Below are 13978 nucleotides of genomic sequence, written 5' to 3'. Positions count from 1 at the left end.
AGGGCATCAGTCCCTTTATGACTATGTATCAAATACACCTCGAGGACAACTACAAACCATCGAGAAAATCACAAAGGAGATCGAATTTGGTCTTACAATAAGTAGTTCGATGAGAAGTCCTCAAATTGCTAGATGCGGGGTGTCATACTCAGATAGTAAATGGGTAAGTCTAGTTCAAGTTATCCCAAAGAATCTGATGTCATGGTTGTGACCAACAAGGACAATGAACTTGTAACACCCCAAATTTTTAATTCGTATCTCGAGGAAATAAATAGTGGAATTTTAAGAAAATCTTGAAAGTGGGACTTAGGGTAAAACTGTGGGACCTTATTCTGATCATTTTTAATAGAATCTGACCTCACCATTAGATTCAAAATGATAGAAAAACATAGTTTAGCCTGTAAGCACGCTCAAATGCGAGTCCGAATATAAAAGTTGCAAAATCCTCGATTATCGGGTCGGACCAGGCTAAAACAGTGACTTTTTGTTAGAGGAATAATTTTTAAAATTCGATCATACCATTGGGTTCATAACGAAAAATTATTCAACATAGACTATTTATTTGTCATTTTTGGAGATCAGGAAGTCGAATTATCGCCAAAAATGAAAACGACATCAAGTTTAGGGGTCACATCAGGCCAAAAATGTAAATTTTTTTATGGAGACATAATTTGTAGAAATTGACTATACCATTAGATCCGGAACGAAAAATTAGGCAAAATAGAGTATTCGTTTGTCAGATTTGGAGTCCGAATGATCAAGTTATCGACGATCCAAACAATTGACAAAATACCAATTTCGTCCCAACTTTTATATAAAAAAAAAAAAAAATTTAATTTTTTTAAAACCCATCTTCCCCAACGCGTCCACACAGCAGAGACATATAAAACGATTTTTTTTTTTTTTCTTTTCTCTTTGACCTTCCACCTCAGATCTTTCGCAAACGGTTTGCCGTCGACGATCGCCGCAGAAGGGAAAAAGATCCGCAGCTACGTTCTCTACAAAACCCACCCAACCTTTCTTCGTTTCACTTTCTATTTCACCCGATATCGTCAAAAATCAGCCATATTTGGATACGGAAATTTCGAAACTTTGACCTCGGATTTCGTCCGTTTCGGGGTCAAATCGCTTTCCGACGCAGAAGGGAGAAACGTCCGCAGCCTCATTCTCTACATAACCCAACCAAGTTCCTTCCGTTTTCTCGTCTTTTTCACCCCGTATAGTCAAAAATCAGCCGTATTTTTATACGGAGATTTTCGTAACTTCGACCTTGGTTTTCATCGATTTCGGGGTCAAACCGTCTTTCGCCGTAGAAGGGAGAAGAGACGAGTACATCGAGATCTTCGAAACCACCAAGCCAGTTTCGAAAATCAGCCGTTTCGAAGTTCGGTCCGTCTCGATTTCCGCGCCGATCGCCTCGATTTTCGCGCACACGCTTTGATCCTTTCGCCTAGAGATTGTAAGGAACTCTCAATTTCTATTAGTAATCTAGATTGTGAAAATTGCATTTAGGATTTTATCGAAAAATTTGGATGTATTTTTAAAATATAGAATTATTTTGTTATTTCAAAAATTCACGCCAGAAATTGCATGTTTGATATGTTTAATTGCATTTTTAATAAATTATACGTGGGTAGGGTATTTTAACGGGTTATTGCCATAAATTGGGTCTTGTGCACTGCTCGGACCCCGTTTTGATATGAAATTTGTATTTTTTTTCAATATTATTGATAGAAATAAATTCTATAGTTGAAAAATGTGATTTAATATTCAATGAACTCATATTGAGTTGATGAATATCAGAAAATGGATATTTTATGAAGAGATTGAAAACTGTAAAAGTCGAAAAAAGGGAAAAAGGGTATGAAACGGTAAAATGTCATAGTCACACCCGAGGGGTGATGTCTGCATTTTACGTTGTTGTGTTGTATGTAGGTTGGTGAACGGATATCCAGGGATAATGTTACTGGTTGCATGTTTATTTACTTTCTGTTAGCGCGAGGCGCTCTGTTATGTTGTTTATTTTAGGCCGGGTGGCCACACTTGCATGGTAGGAAACTGGATATCTATTCTCAACCTTGTATTGTTAATTTCTCTTTTGTTTTCAAATGAAAATAATATATATAAGTAGCTATTTTGTGAGCTGTTAAAGAGTTTGTGAATGCCTGAAGGGATAGTGCATCATATCATCCGGAGTGGTGTACTATCCTGGGATGTACGGTAGGGACCACCAAACTCATACGTGGTATGGGACGCGTATGAGAGTGGAGTCACAACTGGAATCCGGGTTTATTCCTCTCTATCTTTACCAGTGAACTTGTAATGTAAAGGTGGTCGTATACGAATGGTTTGTATCTTTGGGAATCACATGTACGCCTGATAGGCATAGACGAAGATGATTAGTCAGTGATCACTAACAATCTATAGTAGTCGAACGTTCTGACACATCGAAAAGAGACCCATTGCTTACGGTCACGTCAAACGGCCAGCCTGAGCCGGATAAATGGTCAACCAAACGTGGTAAGTGCAGCGACCGGCCACAAAATCAGGAACTAAAAGCCAGAGAGAAATTGTAACATCATGTCCCGACTGGGAGCGATCCAGTCGTGAATCCCAACACTCTAATTCCAATACTCCACCATTGTGTATTATGTATCTGTTGCTTATTTTGATATATAAAATGAAATGCATGTTTATTATTTCCATTTGATCAATTAGATTTGTATAAAAAGAGAATGTTATAATGAGTACTGCTGATCGATGTAATGTGAGTTTTAAAATGTTTAGTTGCTCATCCCTGGCTATATATACCAGTTAATCGTAGGTTTCTTCTGTAAAACTTTGTTTATTTTAAAATGATTCAGTATGTTTATTCGTTCATGTTAGGAGAGGTTATTGGCAGAAATTGTTGCTTCCTTACTGGGTAACCATTGTTACTCACCCTTTCCTTCTCCATTTTTTTTTAGTTTCAGATCTGAAGCTTGGCGAAACAAGTGTAGAACAAGAGCGAGGATCATCTGGTTGGTCAGATAGACAACCAGAGTCCGTCACCTGGTAAGTATTAGGGCTATACCCCCTAGTGGTGTCAGTTTCTCCAGGTAGTCTTATGGATTCTGTCTTGAGTGTTAGGAATTATGTTAGAGTGAGGAATTTTGTATAATCTGTATATAATTTTTCTTCTTCCGCACTCTGATCTATCGGGCATTATTAGACGTATATAGGCTTCCGCTAGTATTATATTTTGTTTGTTATATGCAGGATTGTATGTCGTTTATCAGGTGCAGGTTGAATCGCCTTGGAATGCTAACATAAACAGAGGAGACCATGCCGAAATTTCGAGGTGCCACCTCGTACCTTGAAATCTGACATGGGGATTTGTGTTAGTGTTCGGCGGGGCGCCACAGATGGTATCAGAGCATAGTATTAGATCCGTATGGGATACAGATCTGCTATGTTTTGAAGAATTGGTTGATTCCACAGTTATTAGAGCAATAATCATAGAATGTCACTAGGAATTCGGTATCCGATCTCACTAGTAGTTCCGTATTGGAATTACGAGTTCTTCCGTGTCTAGAAGTCTATAGAGCCTAGTAAGCCTAAGATAAGATTTTAGATATGTTCTGTTAGTAATGGAAATGGAGTCCATTACTAAGTTTCAAGCTACGGTAGTAATTCATAGTTACGTAAGAATGGTTTTGACCTTATTCTAATAAGTGCCTTAATACGGATGAACATAAACAAGAGGAGTGGACGAGGCAGAGGCCAAAACGCAACAGAGACAAGATAGGTTTCGGATTAGACCACTGACCTAATAGCACAGCTAATGTCATTAATGAGACAGATGGCTAAGTCTCATATCAAGTTTAGAGAGGAAATATGAATAATACAACCATCACCACCTCGAAGTCAAATGGAAAGAAGGCAATTAGTATTTAATTAGAGACAAATAATTACGAAACTAGCAAATTCATAGGAAAAATAATCATACGTGAGGTGTGATATTATAGACATACCAACTCAATGGATGGAAGAATTTTATAAGAAACAACATATACTACTAAATCCATCGAAAGAAAAATGTTGTGGTATGTTATGAATGTAGCAAATCGGGACATAAATGAAAGCAATATTTGGGTCAACGTTAGTTGATTAAAGATGTGTGGCTTCGAAAGATGCTAGACAAACAAATGTATGAGATAATTACTAAAGTTGATAACGTATTCATGCCATCTCGAACATACAAGACTAGCGATCGGAAGTGAGAGATGGTACAAGACTTACCACAATTGTAAGGTGTACCATTAAATCCAAGAAATGAGGAATCGCTGGACTTATTCTCAAGAGAAATACTATTCAACCTTAGAGACCATTACCACAAGGTCGTGCCTTTGAAGAATGAGAGAATTCCCCAGCCCAAATGATAGGTAAATCCAATAATGTGGTTGTAGAATTTTCAACGATTACGTCCACTAAGATTTGGGGGTTTTTCTGATCCGATTGAGGTCAATAAGTGGATTTTGAAGACCTGAAAGATTCTGAGTACCATGTAATACCCAAGAGATCAATGGGTGACGGTGATTACATTCCAGTTGAACGATGATGCCAATCATTAGTAACGTTTGAGAGGAATATATTGGGAGATGGATCGCTTGAGTGGGTAGAATTCGAGAGGATATTTGTTAATTGATTTATATTTGAGACTTCTCGAGAAATCAAAAACTAGGAGTTTTTGAGATTAGTGCAGGGTAATCTATCGATTGCCGAATATAATATGATGTTCACTAGGTTGTCACGATGCGCGTCCGAGCTTATCTTGACAAATCTGTAAAAGGCCCGTAAATTCTTTAGAGAACTATAATCCTACCTAAGGTCCAGGAGGTTGATGATTGAGACTACCAATTATAGAGATACGATAAATCGACCTTAAAGGATAAAACGAGAAGAGATAGAGTTACAGACCTCCAATGGACAAATGAGTTGACCTTAGATTTCTTTTCTTCCCAGATCAGATTCGGCCAAGAGGTCGATGTATTCGAGGCTAATCTTCCCCGGATCAGTGTATCCACAATATAGAACTCCTCCACTATCAAGTTGTAGAGTTTCCCCATCACTGAGTTAGAGAGCAGTTGAAGCTCCAATGATGCCAACAGGGCCAAAGGAATCAACAAGGCAGGTTCAGAGCCTACAGACCCTAGTCTTCCAACTACCTACTCCACAGAGATCTACGAAGACAAGATCATTGACATTGTTACGCGTTTGATCAGGTGGGACATATCAAGAAAGAATGTCCTCTATCACAGGCGCAAGTAAGAGCTATGACCTAGGAGAAAGTACCTATCTCCGACGAAGTTTTGGAAGTAATGATTTTTAATTATAATATTAAAAAGTGGAGTTATATTCAACACTAGTTCCTCTAGATCATATAATTCCACTGAGAGTTTGCACACTTGCTAAAGTTAGAAACTACTGACACGAATCGAGTAATGAAATTATTTATACCATTGGGAAGCCTTGCGAAGAAAGAATAAGATTTTTGGAAGATCATTTAAGAACTTGCAAAATAAGTATTAGAATAATTGTAAAGTGTGAAAAGACAAGTGATGTTCAATTGGTACGCTAGTCTTTATATCAATAGTCTAGTCAATTACTCGGATATTACGCTAGTAGATAAGTAGGTGTTTCTTGTATATCCTTCATATCGAGAGCTACTTCCTTGACTATCAACACAGGGAGTTGCGTATATCTCTTTTCGATTGAAGATGACTTAACTTTGGGAGGCCTAACGATTGAACTGTTAGATGAAGCAGCTCTTGCTTTACGACTTCTTGAATTGATTATCATTCTTTAAAAAGATAGATCATCATTTGCCTTTCATCTTTCTATCCTCAATGTCAGCTTTAACTCTTCTTTTGCCTTCTCATTTCACGATCGCTTTCTAGTAGAGGATTTCATTATTATCGTTTTCGTTACTTGATCAATACTTTCTATAGACAAGTACTCGTTTCGAGATTTCGATTGTGGCTCATTTTCACTCATCGAAACAAAAGTGGTATAAGTAAATATTATGATTCCGTAGAAGCAGTGACCACCACCTGCCTGTGCCCACATCCATCCTAAAGAGATTTAGTAGAGCATAAGTTAGGAGGTGGGTCGATGTAAAATGTGAGAAAGAATAATCTTGTGATAATGTTACATTAATGGTGACTTAATGGAATTGTGAGAAAATAAATGTAGGATTTATCCCCTCGAGTAAGATTTTAAATTATAAAGGTTATGACAAAGGTTTTGAGGAAACATCGCAATAAGTAAAAATGTAATATCGAATCGAATATAAGGATAGTGGTGTGTTGCGGTAAGACTATGCTTTTGGGAGTAATATTCATAATAATTATCAGTAAAACATAATATATGATGTAATTGATGAGAGAAGTAAAGATGAAGAATAAAGATGTGAAAGGATTGTTGTTGATAGACATTGATGGGAAAGTGATACAAGGTGAATTGATTGTTATCTTAAGGTTATACAAATAATGGATTAGTTGGAGTATGAGTTTGAAATAGAGTGATTAATTAATGAATGTGTTGAGTTGATGGAATATGGGAGATATAAGTCTACGAGTTATAAATGAGATTGGTTTGGGACTAAGAATAGATAGTAATCGAAAATAAGTAGTATTTATTATATATGTCGTATTAGTAAAATCGCGACAAAGCTCAATAAGGTATGATTTAAATTTCGAGGAAGAAATTTTTATTAAGGGGGGGAGAATGTAACACCCCAAATTTTTAATTCGTATCTCGAGGAAAATAAATAGTGGAATTTTAAGAAAATCTTGAAAGTGGGACTTAGGGTAAAACTGTGGGACCTTATTCTGATCATTTCTAATAGAATCTGACCTCACCATTAGATTCAAAATGATAGAAAAACATAGTTTAGCCTGTAAGCACGCTCAAATGCGAGTCCGAATATAAAAGTTGCAAAATCCTCGATTATCGGGTCGGACCAGGCTAAAACAGTGACTTTTTGTTAGAGGAATAATTTTTAAAATTCGATCATACCATTGGGTTCATAACGAAAAATTATTCAACATAGACTATTTATTTGTCATTTTTGGAGATCAGGAAGTCGAATTATCGCCAAAAACGAAAACGACATCAAGTTTAGGGGTCACGTCAGGCCAAAAATGTAAATTTTTTTATGGAGACATAATTTGTAGAAATTGACTATACCATTAGATCCGAAACGAAAAATTAGGCAAAATAGAGTATTCGTTTGTCAGATTTGGAGTCCGAATGATCAAGTTATCGACGATCCAAACAATTGACAAAATACCAATTTCGTCCCAACTTTTATATAAAAAAAAAAAAAAAATTTAATTTTTTTAAAACCCATCTTCCCCAACGCGTCCACACAGCAGAGACATATAAAACGATTTTTTTTTTTCTTTTCTCTTTGACCTTCCACCTCAGATCCTTCGCAAACGGTTTGCCGTCGACGATCGCCGCAGAAGGGAAAAAGATCCGCAGCTACGTTCTCTACAAAACCCACCCAACCTTTCTTCGTTTCACTTTCTATTTCACCCGATATCGTCAAAAATCAGCCGTATTTGGATACGGAAATTTCGAAACTTTGACCTCGGATTTCGTCCGTTTCGGGGTCAAATCGCTTTCCGACGCAGAAGGGAGAAACGTCCGCAGCCTCATTCTCTACATAACCCAACCAAGTTCCTTCCGTTTTCTCGTCTTTTTCACCCCGTATAGTCAAAAATCAGCCGTATTTTTATACGGAGATTTTCGTAACTTCGACCTGGTTTTCATCGATTTCGGGGTCAAACCGTCTTTCGCCGTAGAAGGGAGAAGAGACGAGTACATCGAGATCTTCGAAACCACCAAGCCAGTTTCGAAAATCAGCCGTTTCGAAGTTCGGTCCGTCTCGATTTCCGCGCCGATCGCCTCGATTTTCGCGCACACGCTTTGATCCTTTCGCCTAGAGATTGTAAGGAACTCTCAATTTCTATTAGTAATCTAGATTGTGAAAATTGCATTTAGGATTTTATCGAAAAATTTGGATGTATTTTTAAAATATAGAATTATTTTGTTATTTCAAAAATTCACGCCAGAAATTGCATGTTTGATATGTTTAATTGTATTTTTAATAAATTATACGTGGGTAGGGTATTTTAACGGGTTATTGCCATAAATTGGGTCTTGTGCACTGCTCGGACCCCGTTTTGATATGAAATTTGTATTTTTTTTCAATATTATTGATAGAAATAAATTCTATAGTTGAAAAATGTGATTTAATATTCAATGAACTCATATTGAGTTGATGAATATCAGAAAATGGATATTTTATGAAGAGATTGAAAACTGTAAAAGTCGAAAAAAGGGAAAAAGGGTATGAAACGGTAAAATGTCAGAGTCACACCCGAGGGGTGATGTCTGCATTTTACGTTGTTGTGTTGTATGTAGGTTGGTGAACGGATATCCAGGGATAATGTTACTGGTTGCATGTTTATTTACTTTCTGTTAGCGCGAGGCGCTCTGTTATGTTGTTTATTTTAGGCCGGGTGGCCACACTTGCATGGTAGGAAACTGGATATCTATTCTCAACCTTGTATTGTTAATTTCTCTTTTGTTTTCAAATGAAAATAATATATATAAGTAGCTATTTTGTGAGCTGTTAAAGAGTTTGTGAATGCCTGAAGGGATAGTGCATCATATCATCCGGAGTGGTGTACTATCCTGGGATGTACGGTAGGGACCACCAAACTCATACGTGGTATGGGACGCGTATGAGAGTGGAGTCACAACTGGAATCCGGGTTTATTCCTCTCTATCTTTACCAGTGAACTTGTAATGTAAAGGTGGTCGTATACGAATGGTTTGTATCTTTGGGAATCACATGTATGCCTGATAGGCATAGACGAAGATGATTAGTCAGTGATCACTAACAATCTATAGTAGTCGAACGTTCTGACACATCGAAAAGAGACCCATTGCTTACGGTCACGTCAAACGGCCAGCCTGAGCCGGATAAATGGTCAACCAAACGTGGTAAGTGCAGCGACCGGCCACAAAATCAGGAACTAAAAGCCAGAGAGAAATTGTAACATCATGTCCCGACTGGGAGCGATCCAGTCGTGAATCCCAACACTCTAATTCCAATACTCCACCATTGTGTATTATGTATCTGTTGCTTATTTTGATATATAAAATGAAATGCATGTTTATTATTTCCATTTGATCAATTAGATTTGTATAAAAAGAGAATGTTATAATGAGTACTGCTGATCGATGTAATGTGAGTTTTAAAATGTTTAGTTGCTCATCCCTGGCTATATATACCAGTTAACCGTAGGTTTCTTCTGTAAAACTTTGTTTATTTTAAAATGATTCAGTATGTTTATTCGTTCATGTTAGGAGAGGTTATTGGCAGAAATTGTTGCTTCCTTACTGGGTAACCATTGTTACTCACCCTTTCCTTCTCCATTTTTTTTTAGTTTCAGATCTGAAGCTTGGCGAAACAAGTGTAGAACAAGAGCGAGGATCATCTGGTTGGTCAGATAGACAACCAGAGTCCGTCACCTGGTAAGTATTAGGGCTATACCCCCTAGTGGTGTCAGTTTCTCCAGGTAGTCTTATGGATTCTGTCTTGAGTGTTAGGAATTATGTTAGAGTGAGGAATTTTGTATAATCATGTATATAATTTTTCTTCTTCCGCACTCTGATCTATCGGGCATTATTAGACGTATATAGGCTTCCGCTAGTATTATATTTTGTTTGTTATATGCAGGATTGTATGTCGTTTATCAGGTGCAGGTTGAATCGCCTTGGAATGCTAACATAAACAGAGGAGACCATGCCGAAATTTCGAGGTGCCACCTCGTACCTTGAAATCTGACATGGGGATTTGTGTTAGTGTTCGGCGGGGCGCCACAGAACTAGTATCAACTCGCATCCAAATTGGGTGGTAAATTTGTATAGACCATAGGAAGTTGAACTCAATGACACGAAATTATCACTTTCTTCTCCCATTCATAAATCAAATACTAGAATGCCTGGCCGAACATGTCTACTAATTCTTTTTTTATGGATACTCGGGGTACAATCAAATCCCGATCACTCTTGGAAATCAAGAAAAAACAACGTTCACGTGCCTTTTTGGGACTTTTGCGATGCATGTCCTTTGGGCTTTGCAATGTTTTTACAATCTTTCAATAATGTATGCTGAATATTTTCTCTGATATAATAGAAAATTTTCTTGAAGCCTTCATGGAAGACTTTTTGGTATTCGAATCTAGCTTTGACAATTGTTTGCATCACCTGAAGTTTGTCGTAGCTAGATGCCGTAAGAAAAATTCTTGTGTTAAACTGGAAGAAATATCATTTCATGGTCACTTTTGAGATTGTGTTGGGACACATTGTATCCCACAAAGGGATTAAGGTAAATAAGGCAAAAATTGACCTTATCACTAACCTACCTTCTCCTAAAACTGTAAAGGAAGTTATTCTTTTCTAGGGCACGTAGGCTTTTACAAGCTTTTCATTAAGAATTTTGGAAATAACTCCAAACCACTGTACGCTTTACTCGCTAAAGATGCCAACTTTGAATTCTCCACAACCTACTTAAACATGTTTGATAAACTCATAATTGAGTTGACGTCAGCACCTATCATCCAATCATCCAATTGGGATCTATCCTTTGAGGTGATATGTGATGTTTTAGACTATGCAATAAGTGTTGTGTTGGGGCAACGAGTTCACAAACTCCCCCATGTCATTCAGTATGTTACAAAACATTAAATGATGCCCAACTCAACTATTGCACAACTGAGAAAGAACTTCTAGCTGTAGTTTTTGCTTTAGATAAATTCCACTCCTACTTAATAAAATCCAAGGTAGTAATCTTCATTGACCATGCAGCGCTGAAATACCTTTTCTTCAAGAAGGATGCCAAAGCAAGGTTAATCCTATGGATCTTTTTATTGCAAAATTTGATCTCAAAATTCAAGATAAGAAATGATGCAAGAATGTGGTTGTCGACTACTTATCCAGGTTGGTAGTTGAAATAAGTTCTGACTCCCTCCCCCATCTTCGAGAATTTTCCAGATGAATAACTAATGGCTATCTTAAATCTGGATACACCATGATGTGCTGACATTGTCAACTACCTGGTGACAAGGCAAACATCCACCTTATGGAAGAAATAAGAGAGGATGAGAATCCTCACCCAAGCTAAATGGTTCTTTTAAGATGATCGTACTTGTTTAAGTATTGTCTAGACCAAATAATTCGTTGGTGTATTTTTGACCATAATCAAAAAAATATTCTCAAGTTCAACCATAACTACGCTTGTGATGGTCACTTCGAAATCAAGAAAATAGTAGCAAAAGTGTTGCAATACGATTTCTACTAGCCAACATTTTTTCATGATGCCCATGTCTTCGCTAAATCATATGATCGATGCCAACATTTAGGTAAGATTAGCTGAAGGAACGAAATGCCCCAACAACTCATTCTCATCATCGAAATCTTCGATGTTTTAGGTATTGACTTCATGGGACCCTTCCCCATTTCGCACGGGTTCCAATATATCTCTATCGTAGTCAACTACGTGTTTAAATACGTAAAAAAAATAACGTACCGGACCAACGACCATAAAGTCATTGTGAACTTTTTTTAAAATATCGTATTTGCTCATTTTGGACTCCTAGGGCTATCATTAGTGACGGAGGTAAGTATTTTTGAAATCGAGTTTTTGAAAGCCTCATGGGTAAATACACCATTACTCATAAGGTCGCCACTATGTATCACCCTCAAACGAGTAGACAAGTCGAAATATCCAATCGCGAAGTTAAAATTATTCTAAAAAAATAATAAATCCTTCGCGAAAAAGATTGGTCTTTACAATTAACCGATGCCTTGTGGGCCTATCGTATGGCTTTCAAAACTTCGATCGACATATCCTCCTATCATCTCATCTTTGGGAAAGCCTGTCACCTCTTGATCGAACTTGAACACCGTGAGCATTGACTTGTAAAGCATCTCAATTTCGATCTTGCCAAGGTAAGAGGGCATTGAAAATTTCAAGTCTCTGAGTTAGAAGAATTGATTAATGACACATATGATAGTACTAAATTGTACATGGATCGTACAAAAGCTTGGCATGACAAATACATTCAACGAAAGTCCTTCCAATTAGGTCAGCAATGTTACTCTATAATTCTCGCTTCCACCTATTTCCTAGATGAAAGCGCTATCGATTCTCGGGGTGCGCGGATCAGCTTTTGACTTTTGAGGTTTGGGAGTTGCCACCTAATTATTACAGTTTAAGAACCGAATATCAACTTTAAAAGGATAAAATAACTAATCTACCAAAAAAAAACTAAGTTCGAGGATCAAGTTATGAGGTTGGAAGGCGTTAGGCACCAACCCTGTCCGACAAACGTCGATCTTTACTATTTTCCAAGAATACTACATTGCTAAAAAGACCTAAATAAAAAATATTTACCTTGATGATCGCAATGGTGGTTCCCTTAGAGCTGGCAGAGAGATCTCCTTGATTAATATTCCTTGCTTCATTTTGTCACCGGATTCACTTCAGATCTTCAAGACGAAGTACCTCCTTCTTAGATCTGAATATTTCTTATTTGTTTATAGATTTTTGGGTGTTTTTGAAGGATTTTTGGGTGTTTTTGAGCTAAAATTGGGGTATGATGTTAGGTAAGGAGTTAGGACTTCAAAATTAGGGTTTGGAGGAGGCTAGGGAGACTTTTTGACCTACTTTTTCTAGGATTTTCTCTTGGATACGAAAATAAGTTATAGAGACCCCTATTTATAGATTTTTTAAGAACTTTTTAGATAGAGTTAGAGTTAGATTATGTTTCTTTTAGATAGTTTTAGAGTTTCATTACAATTCTTTTAGATAGTTTTAGAGTTTAATTATTTTTCTTTTAGGTAGTTTTAGAGTTTAAATAGAATTCTTTCAGATAGTTTGACTTTGGTCTTATTAGATTGACTTGACTTTAAGGTTTTGACTTAAGTCTTACTTAATTGACTTGTCTTTAGGATTTTGACTTAAGTCTTACTTGATTGACTTAAAAAAATTAATTTTAATTAGGATTTCACTTTACATTAATTAATATTTTAATTATTAATTTCAGAATTTTTAATTATTAAAATTGTAAAATTACTATTTTACCCTCGGAGATGATTTTTTGCGTTTTAAGTCATTTTTTAATGTTCCAAGATGTTTTGAAATCAATTTTTTATAGGAGATTCAATGGGAATATTGGTTTGTGTCATTTATGAAATTTTTTATGTAAAATAGTCGTGAACTTTAAGAGGGGTATTTTCGTAATTTTGTCAAATTTTGTGAAAATTGGCGAAATGATTTATTTGGTTTTGATTTATTATTTTATGAGTTTGAAAGGATTTTCCTAAGCATACTATGGGCTCTAGAGATGTTTTGATGTTAGGAGTATTTTGGTTATTTGATCATTTTTTAGTAATTTTTATCGTAAAGATTCTTTTTGTTTGAAAAATGATGATTTCTATAGTTTTGTTTGCTTGAGATACCTCATCCGAATTTCTGAAACATATCTAGTAACAAACAGAGCATTGGAATAACCATACATTATTGGGAACCGTCGCAATCAAGTTGACGAGTTGATTAATCAAATGAGTGCAAAAATGGGGTGTCTGCACTGGCAAATTGAAATCTCGATAGACAAGACCCTTTGTAGTCCATAAAATTCATTCACATGGCAATATCGAGATTCTTAATCCTGCAAATGACAATATATTCCAAATCAACGATCAAAGGCTCAAACCATTTCTCCATCTCCCACCACAAGAAAAATATTTTTTTTTAGGGATCCTGTGTACTAGGATTAACCTTATGACATTGTCTGGTTGAAGACAATAAACTTAGCATTTTTTCAGGAGGCAACCATTGATTAGAAGGATTGCAACA

At 36.5% G+C, this 13978-nt stretch overlaps 1 long non-coding RNA gene across 1 annotated transcript; it reads left to right on the top strand.

Moving 5' to 3' along the window:
* The first annotated feature begins 864 nt into the window (after nt 1–864).
* LOC147409901 (uncharacterized) lies at nt 865–9934 on the top strand. Its single transcript, XR_015175468.1, has 3 exons — nt 865–1459; nt 2967–7996; nt 9504–9934. It is a non-coding gene; the product is annotated as an uncharacterized LOC147409901 (long non-coding RNA).
* The last annotated feature ends 4044 nt before the right edge of the window (nt 9935–13978 follow it).

Source organism: Akebia trifoliata, chromosome 2, assembly GCF_017979445.1.
Source record: "Akebia trifoliata isolate Shusen 1 chromosome 2, ASM1797944v1, whole genome shotgun sequence".
Classification (NCBI taxonomy): Eukaryota; Viridiplantae; Streptophyta; class Magnoliopsida; order Ranunculales; family Lardizabalaceae; genus Akebia; species Akebia trifoliata.
The sequence above is the reverse complement of the archived record's forward strand: the minus strand, read 5'-3'. Positions and strand labels throughout refer to the sequence as shown.